We start from the raw sequence: 7,506 nt of genomic DNA, 5'->3' as shown, positions 1-7,506 counted from the left end.
TGCTTAACTTAAATTAATTATTTTACTCAACATATTCACCGAATTTCACAATTCAAATCCCAAAAGCGGAATAATTAAACACAATCGAAGTTCTGATATTCAGATGTCAAAATAAGGTATGCAAAAAAGTTTTTTTTTTTATCTATAATCCTTCCCCTTACAACATCACAATATGTTTTGTTCAGTTTCAGATGATTATTTTAAGCATATTTGGAACCTCCTCAAAGCAAGGGGATTTTGTAAGCAATATATATATATATATATATATATATATATATATATATATATATATATATATCGTTTATGAAAAATAAGTACACTGTTATAAAGTTCATTCTTCTCTTAATAATCGCTGAAAGTTTCGTATTGATTGGCTAATTACCTAATTTTTGGTAGATTTTTAAAAAGACGGTCCGTCAAAAAGTACTTACTTGCCCCCCCCCCCCATTTTGGCCGTGCCTACGTTTTTAACATAGAACTTCATAAATCATGCCAGAACCAAGACCCTTCTGCAGAAAGGGAAAGTACACAGACCCCTTGCTGGTCTGCCCCCAAAAAAACAAAAGTACTGATATAACACTTGGAGAAATACGCTAGAGAGGGGGCGGGGCGTTGTGGGGGAACTACCCTCTAGATGGATTTCACCACCGTCCATATATACCGGAACTCTTAACGATCCCGGCTAGAGCTCTAGTTCATAAGTAAACCTCGCTTGCTCCACGGAACGTAAACACTCTCTTCATTATGTAACGTCTTGTTTGTCTTATTACACGTCTTGCCTTACACCGTTGTTCGGTTTTTATTGTGGCCAATTAAGAGCCATAACAATATCTTGGAATCTACCCGTTTCCTGGAATTTAAAACGTTATTTTCGTTTCCAGCAACATAGGAAACTTGTTTAAAAAAAAGAAAAAAACGGCGCACTCTGTCTCTGTCTCTCTGTCTCTCTCTCTGTCTCTCTCTCTCTCTCTGTCTCTCTCTCTCTCTCTCTCTCTCTCTATATATATATATATATATATATATATATATATATATAGAGAGAGAGAGAGAGAGAGAGAGAGAGATGAATGTCTGTGTGTGTATGTGTGTGTCTGGTCACGAATAGGCTCCTATATGGCTTCTATTTACAATGCCTCCCCACGGGACAGAGTTAGACACAAGGGTCGTTTTTTTTAACGTGGAGAAAAGGAACAAAAATAAAAAATTGCCTCAGTCGTGAAGGATTTCTCCTCCACTGACAGAGAACAAGAAATTGAAGTGCAGCATCTGAAGAACAGATACTACACTTTGAGGTATTTATTTGCTCCCCCACTGAGCAAATTAGGCACAAGGCCGATTTTTAATGTGAGGAGTGAAGGGGAAATGGGAACCAACTTCCCGGGGAGTAGAGGAGCTGGATAGTGACAATTGGTATGAAGGGTTGCCCCTACATTGATCAAGGTCTTATATGTGGGGCTTTCCAGGTACTACACTTTGATCTTGTCCCGAAGGCCAAGAGGCTCCTATATGGTTGACTATTTTTAAAAAAACTGATCACATATAATGATAGAAAATGTATCGAGACACAGGAATTGGTATGTTTGATCTAGCAGAACAGTGGTTCATTAAAATTGTGGGGTCTTCGTTCGCGCCTAGTCCATAAAGTATGGAAATAAAAAATTTAAAAATTTAAAAAAAGACGTTTACAAGTGTTTTTGATATAGATGTACATAATAATACTTTGATAAGTATGTTTTAACTTAAATAGGGATGGTATAATAAAATTGTGGGGTCTGCGTTCGCGCCTGGCCTCCATAGAATGGAAATAGGCACAAACTTTAATAAAGACTTTTCATATCTATCTGCGTAAGTATACTTTGATACTTATGTTTCAGTTTGAAGAAATATCGTATAATAAAATTATGGGGTGTTCGTTCGCGCCTGATCTCCATAGAATGGAAATATGTCACAAAATTTAACAAGGTTTTTTAATATAGATCCACAGAATATTGTGATAAGACTTTCAGCGTGAACAGGTATGGTATAATAAATTATGGGGTTCATCTATTTTATTTTTACTTTCATCATATTTTGCTTTAGTTTTGATATCCCCAAATTCGAAGCTATCTCTTTACAACCTTTCCTTTTCATAACCTATCATACTTTCATAAATCAGAGTCCATTTTCTGTAGGCTGTTTTTGAACCCAGTCAAGGACGGGTACTTTTGCTAATATATATATACTCGTAGCCAAATTAAATATTGAAATGCTCATACCTTTGGTTTTGGTTTTGGTTCTATGAGACGAAACTACATGAAAATTTATAGGTTTTTTTTGAAAATCATAGTACTATTCTATGATTAATATTTCATGACAATCGGTAAAAAAGAAAAACTATATTTTCAAACCAATAAAACATGCCTAAATTTGCTTACCTTTGTATATATATATATATAGTGTCCTAGCAGGCAGCAACAGTTGTGCTGCTTCAGTTATCTCCTTTTGTTGCCAGGCCACTAATATGCTGATGATTGCTAAGCATGTGTACGTGTATATATAATTGTTAATATCTATTTTAAAAATTCATAGTTACAAATCTTCTTAAGAATCAGCGGTCAACTTTAGAACAAATGCAACACACCGACTTCCAATCGTTGAATACTCTCTTACTGTTTACTATGTATGCCCGCTGACTTGGGATTTATAGGCACTGTATTTACCTCAATTTTTGTGTTAAGTTATATATATATATATATATATATATATATATATATATATATATATATATATATATATATATATATAGGCTAGTGTCTGCAGGTATAAAAATAAGTTAATATTTATTTAAAAATATATAAAATGTATATGTGCGTATATACATTCATTTGGCATTAAAGCAGATTCAAAAGAGATACGCGCATGTTGTGATTAAATCATGAAATCAATATAGTGGACAAATACCGAGTTTTTTTTGTTTTTTTTCATCAATTCCCGAAAGCTTGTGAATGTGTCACTTCGATGTATGCGAAATACCAAAGGATACCTCAGTCGAAAACTTCTCGAGGACAAAAATTAAAGCAAGAAAACTCGGTCAAAATTAATCAATAAGTAATACCAAGATCGTTATTTTCTTTCCGCCGGTCCAAACACCAGACAGAGTGAATATATTTTTAGTTTAAATTCTTTAATCCGCTTAAAATACATAAATCACTATCGCTATTTTAAAAAAATCTTTCAAAATACATCTAAATAAATAAAATAACATAAACGAATGTATTGTATATGATGCTTTTGTTGCGTCTGCTTTTTTATTGTTTTGTTTGTTTGTTTGTTTGTTTGTTTGTTTGTTTGTTCAGATGAGCTGACTTCGTTTGAACGTGTTAAAGTAAGCCCCGTCGGAAGATTCTATATGCGAAGGCCAGACGCGCCGAATTAGACAGATTGCCTGTTTTATATTTTTACTAGCATTTCAGCCAGGCGTTGCCCGGGTATTTGGAGGTGTATGTTGAGCAAAAAAAAAAAAAAAAAAGTGGTAGTAAGAAGGCAGGCTCGAACCCGTACCGCAAAGGAGGAAAAAAACGGAGGCAAAAATACCTGACGTCTTTGCTGTTACGACCACAGCCAAACCGGAAGTGACGTAGGTCTTAATTAAGGCTAGACAATCGAAAGGAGAGGATGACTTTCGAAAATATCGGCGAAAAAAAACGACCCCCACCCTGTAGAAAAGTGCCCAGTTGAAGGTAAAGATATTAATGTTTTTAGCAAATTTTTCGATATTTTTCGTCTGAAAGAACTTCAAAACGATACTGATCTTGTAAAAATCCGTCGCCTCTGTCGAAAGTTTTAGGCAGACATGCAAACATACATACATATATACATACATTTATATATTGGTAATTCAAATTTTCGACCCAAACCGATTTAAAAAGCTTGCCCTATCTCTGAATACCCTCTATGTAAAATTTCAAATGTTTAGACCAGAAATTGTTTTATATCTTTACCTTTCAATAATTGTAATTTGGTAGAGACCGCAGAGGTCAATTTTTTTTTTTTTTTTTTTACTTTGATCCATATTATGATCCCTTAACATTTATTGTTTTGTGCTTAAATCAAGTTATTAAGTTAGAACCATGTACAAGGAACCTATATCTAAAATTTCAATTATTTATACCCAAAATTGTCGGAGGAGTTTGGTAGAGTTGTCAAAGGTTAAATCGTTGAACTTTGACCTCTTAACAGCCAAATTCCTGACCGAAAACGGATGGCAAATATTTTCCCAAATCTCAGTACCTTGTATATGAAATTTCGAGTCTGTAGACTGAAAATTGACAGAGTTATTGTGTAGGGAAATGTACACAGACAGACACACAGACAAACACACAGACAGAGAGACACTTTCACTTTTATAGATATACTAGCATGGATGCCCGGCGTTGACCGGGTGTTTGGAGGTGTATGCTGAGCAAAAAAAAAAAAAAAGGTCAATTTTTTTAACTTTGACCCCTATTATGACCCCCTTAAAATTTATTGTTGTTGGGCTCAAATCAAGTTATTAAGTTAGATCCATGTCCAAGGAACCTATATCTAAAATTTCAAGTGTTTAGATCCAAAATTGTCGGGGGAGTTTGATAGAGTTCTCAAAGGTCAAATCGTTGAACTTTGACCTCTTAACAGCCAAATTTCTGGCTGAAAACCGATCAAATAGATTTTCCCCAAATCTCAGTACCCTGTATATCAAATTTCGAGTCTGTAGACTAAAAATTGACAGAGTTATTATGTAGGAAAATATACACACACAGACACACAGACACGTTCACTTTTATAGATATATAGATAGATTTTATTTATATATTTATTTACTCCATACAAGGGATATTGCCACTTGGACGTAAGAGGCTACGATTTGGGGTCGTGTCTAACAGGCAACTGTGCAGGGTTGAGTAACAAGATGCTTATTAACATTACATTTAAAGTTCTCTGTGTTAGTACAGTTTGGGAAGCAGGAAACCGAGAAGGAAAAAGTAACTGTTAAAGTAGACGGATTACTAGCATTTAAGGACCTCAACAGTGAAAGGGGTGGGATTTTGCTGCTGGTCTGGAGTAGGTACTTCGAGGGGGCACGAGTACTCTGTTATCATAAGTTATGCCATCATCAGTGCTCAGTTAAACAAAGTACACGACATTTACATCTACAGAGAAAACTTTTTTTATATCTTTATCTTTCAATTTTACGATCCGTACTAGAAGGCTTTTTTTTTCCAGTTCTTCAGAGCTCCATTATGACAACATAAGAAATCCCCCACTCTGAGACATGGCGGCATAATGAATGTTAAGAATGGCCAGTTGCAATCTGGAGCCATCTGACATCTACCCAGATACTGAACTATTATGCACAAAGCGTGTTTGTATCAATTCCCACTTTATTTATGCCGTTATATTCATTTATTTACGACTCAATGAGTTAACCGGGTCATAAAAGGTTAATAATATATTGTAGCTATTAAAAGGCTGATTTTTAAATTTCGATAGTTCGAATTGAGTTATCTCTCTTTATTAAATATGGTTCATCAAGACACGCCATTCTTGCTTCCTCATAAAATTTGATTTTCGCAGTTAAAAAGAGTTAGAAGAGACACAGGGATGCAACATTATGGCGATTAGACAGAGTTATGTTGTTAGTCTACTGGAAAACACCGGAAACTATTATAATAGTCGATTATTATGATGGAATTATAATAGTCGATTATTGTGATGGAATTATAATAGTCGATTATTATGATGGAATTATAATAGTTGATTATTATGATGGAATTATAATAGTCGATTATTATGATGGAATTATATTAGTCGATTATTATGATGGAATTATAATAGTCGATTATTATGATGGAATTATAATAGTCGATTATTATGATGGAATTATAATAGTCGATTATTATGATGGAATTATAATAGCCGATTATTATGATGGAATTATAATAGTCGATTATTATGATGGAATTATAATAGTCGATAATCAGATTGGTAAAAGTATGTTATTAGATAGAAATATTATAAGGATGTAAAAAGTTATGTTTAGTTGAACATGTAATAGTTGTCAGGAATGTTAATTTGATGTTACTTTGACACATGGAATTTAAGCTAAGCATAATATAAGCAAATATACGTGACAAAACCCAGCAAGGATTTTTAGGCTACGTGTAGTGATGACTTAATGAAAATATAGATTTTGAGATGTAGTTACGTGTGAGATCAGTCTCGATACGTAATGCGTTAGACGGATGAGTTTTTTTTTATGACTGGACGCCCTATGGAATTCAGAAAAGAAGACTTAGAAAAAATGTAATCTTATACAAAGCGTGCCACTTCTGAAAAAGAACCCAGCAAAGAAAGAATAAATGATTATATTCATAAATATATTTATAAAAAAAAAGGAAAAGATGACAATATAGTAATGTTTGGAGGCATCGAAGTTCAATCACCAGCTGATGATGAATAAACGCCTTGTATTTGTTACGCAAGTCTTTTGTATTTGTTCGTCATCCTCCGCGGTGACATCACCTCGCACCACGGCTTGGTCATTTGCATACGTGACATGCTGTTGCTACTATGTAAGTGGCAGTGGTTTTGTTACAGATGCGCAGATTTATTCTACCTTAAATATCGTAATGCAATTTCGCATAGTTGATCTTATCTTTACTATTATATAAAAGGAATTTTTCTGTGTGTGTGCATTCGTTCCCTATTGACTCCAAAAATGGCTGGGCCAATTTTTTTGAAATTTCAAACTAATATACTTGATTTGTCTGTAAGTGTTCTTACGTGGGAGTTTGTCTTAATCGTCTTGTATGAAGAACTTTGGATTGATAGGCCCCTTCCAAACAGATTGACTGTATCCCCTCTCTCCGATAATACATCTTCATCTCGCAACGACACACAGCGATTTGGTGGCACGTATACACAAACGTATACAAACTCTATATACACACATTCATTAAAAGAAACTTCAATACATTGCGGCTTCCTTCAGTCTTGACAAACTATGGATACCCACAGTAGGTGTGCCTGTGCGTGAAATTTTTGTGATAAGAGTTGCGCAATCCCCAACCACATCTCTCCCGAGTATACGTTGTTAAATACCAGTGGCAAGTGGAGATTCACGACGACTGGAAACAATGCTGAGATAAGCGGAAAGTATATACAGCGTCTAGAATTCCTAAATGGTCACCCATCTGGTACTGGCCAGGCTCAACGTTGCTTAACTTCGGTCATCTGACGAGAACCGGTGTGTCAACGTGATAATGCCGTATATATCAATATATACACACGAATATATGAACATTGAATGTACACTGTTACACAAACACCCGACCACGTGACAGAAGCTTGTGCGATAGACTTTTTTTTGGACCTTGTTTAAGAGTAAAAGACTACACCAGTTCAGGTGTAGCAACAGTAGTCCATACATGGAGGGATTATGGATTTGTGGAGACATAGGATACTCTCTAGTGTTAGTAATTTTCAAGG

General features: G+C 34.8%; 1 pseudogene; it reads right to left on the bottom strand.

Moving 5' to 3' along the window:
- Window positions 1–7,174: 7,174 nt before the first annotated feature.
- Window positions 7,175–7,291, bottom strand: LOC145294478 (5S ribosomal RNA; annotated as a pseudogene).
- Window positions 7,292–7,506: the final 215 nt, after the last annotated feature.

This window comes from Euprymna scolopes, chromosome 15, assembly GCF_053919585.1.
Source record: "Euprymna scolopes isolate OS-2025 chromosome 15, ASM5391958v1, whole genome shotgun sequence".
NCBI classification, from domain to species: domain Eukaryota; kingdom Metazoa; phylum Mollusca; class Cephalopoda; order Sepiida; family Sepiolidae; genus Euprymna; species Euprymna scolopes.
Note: the sequence above shows the minus strand (reverse complement) of the source record. Positions and strands in the feature narration are given on the sequence as shown.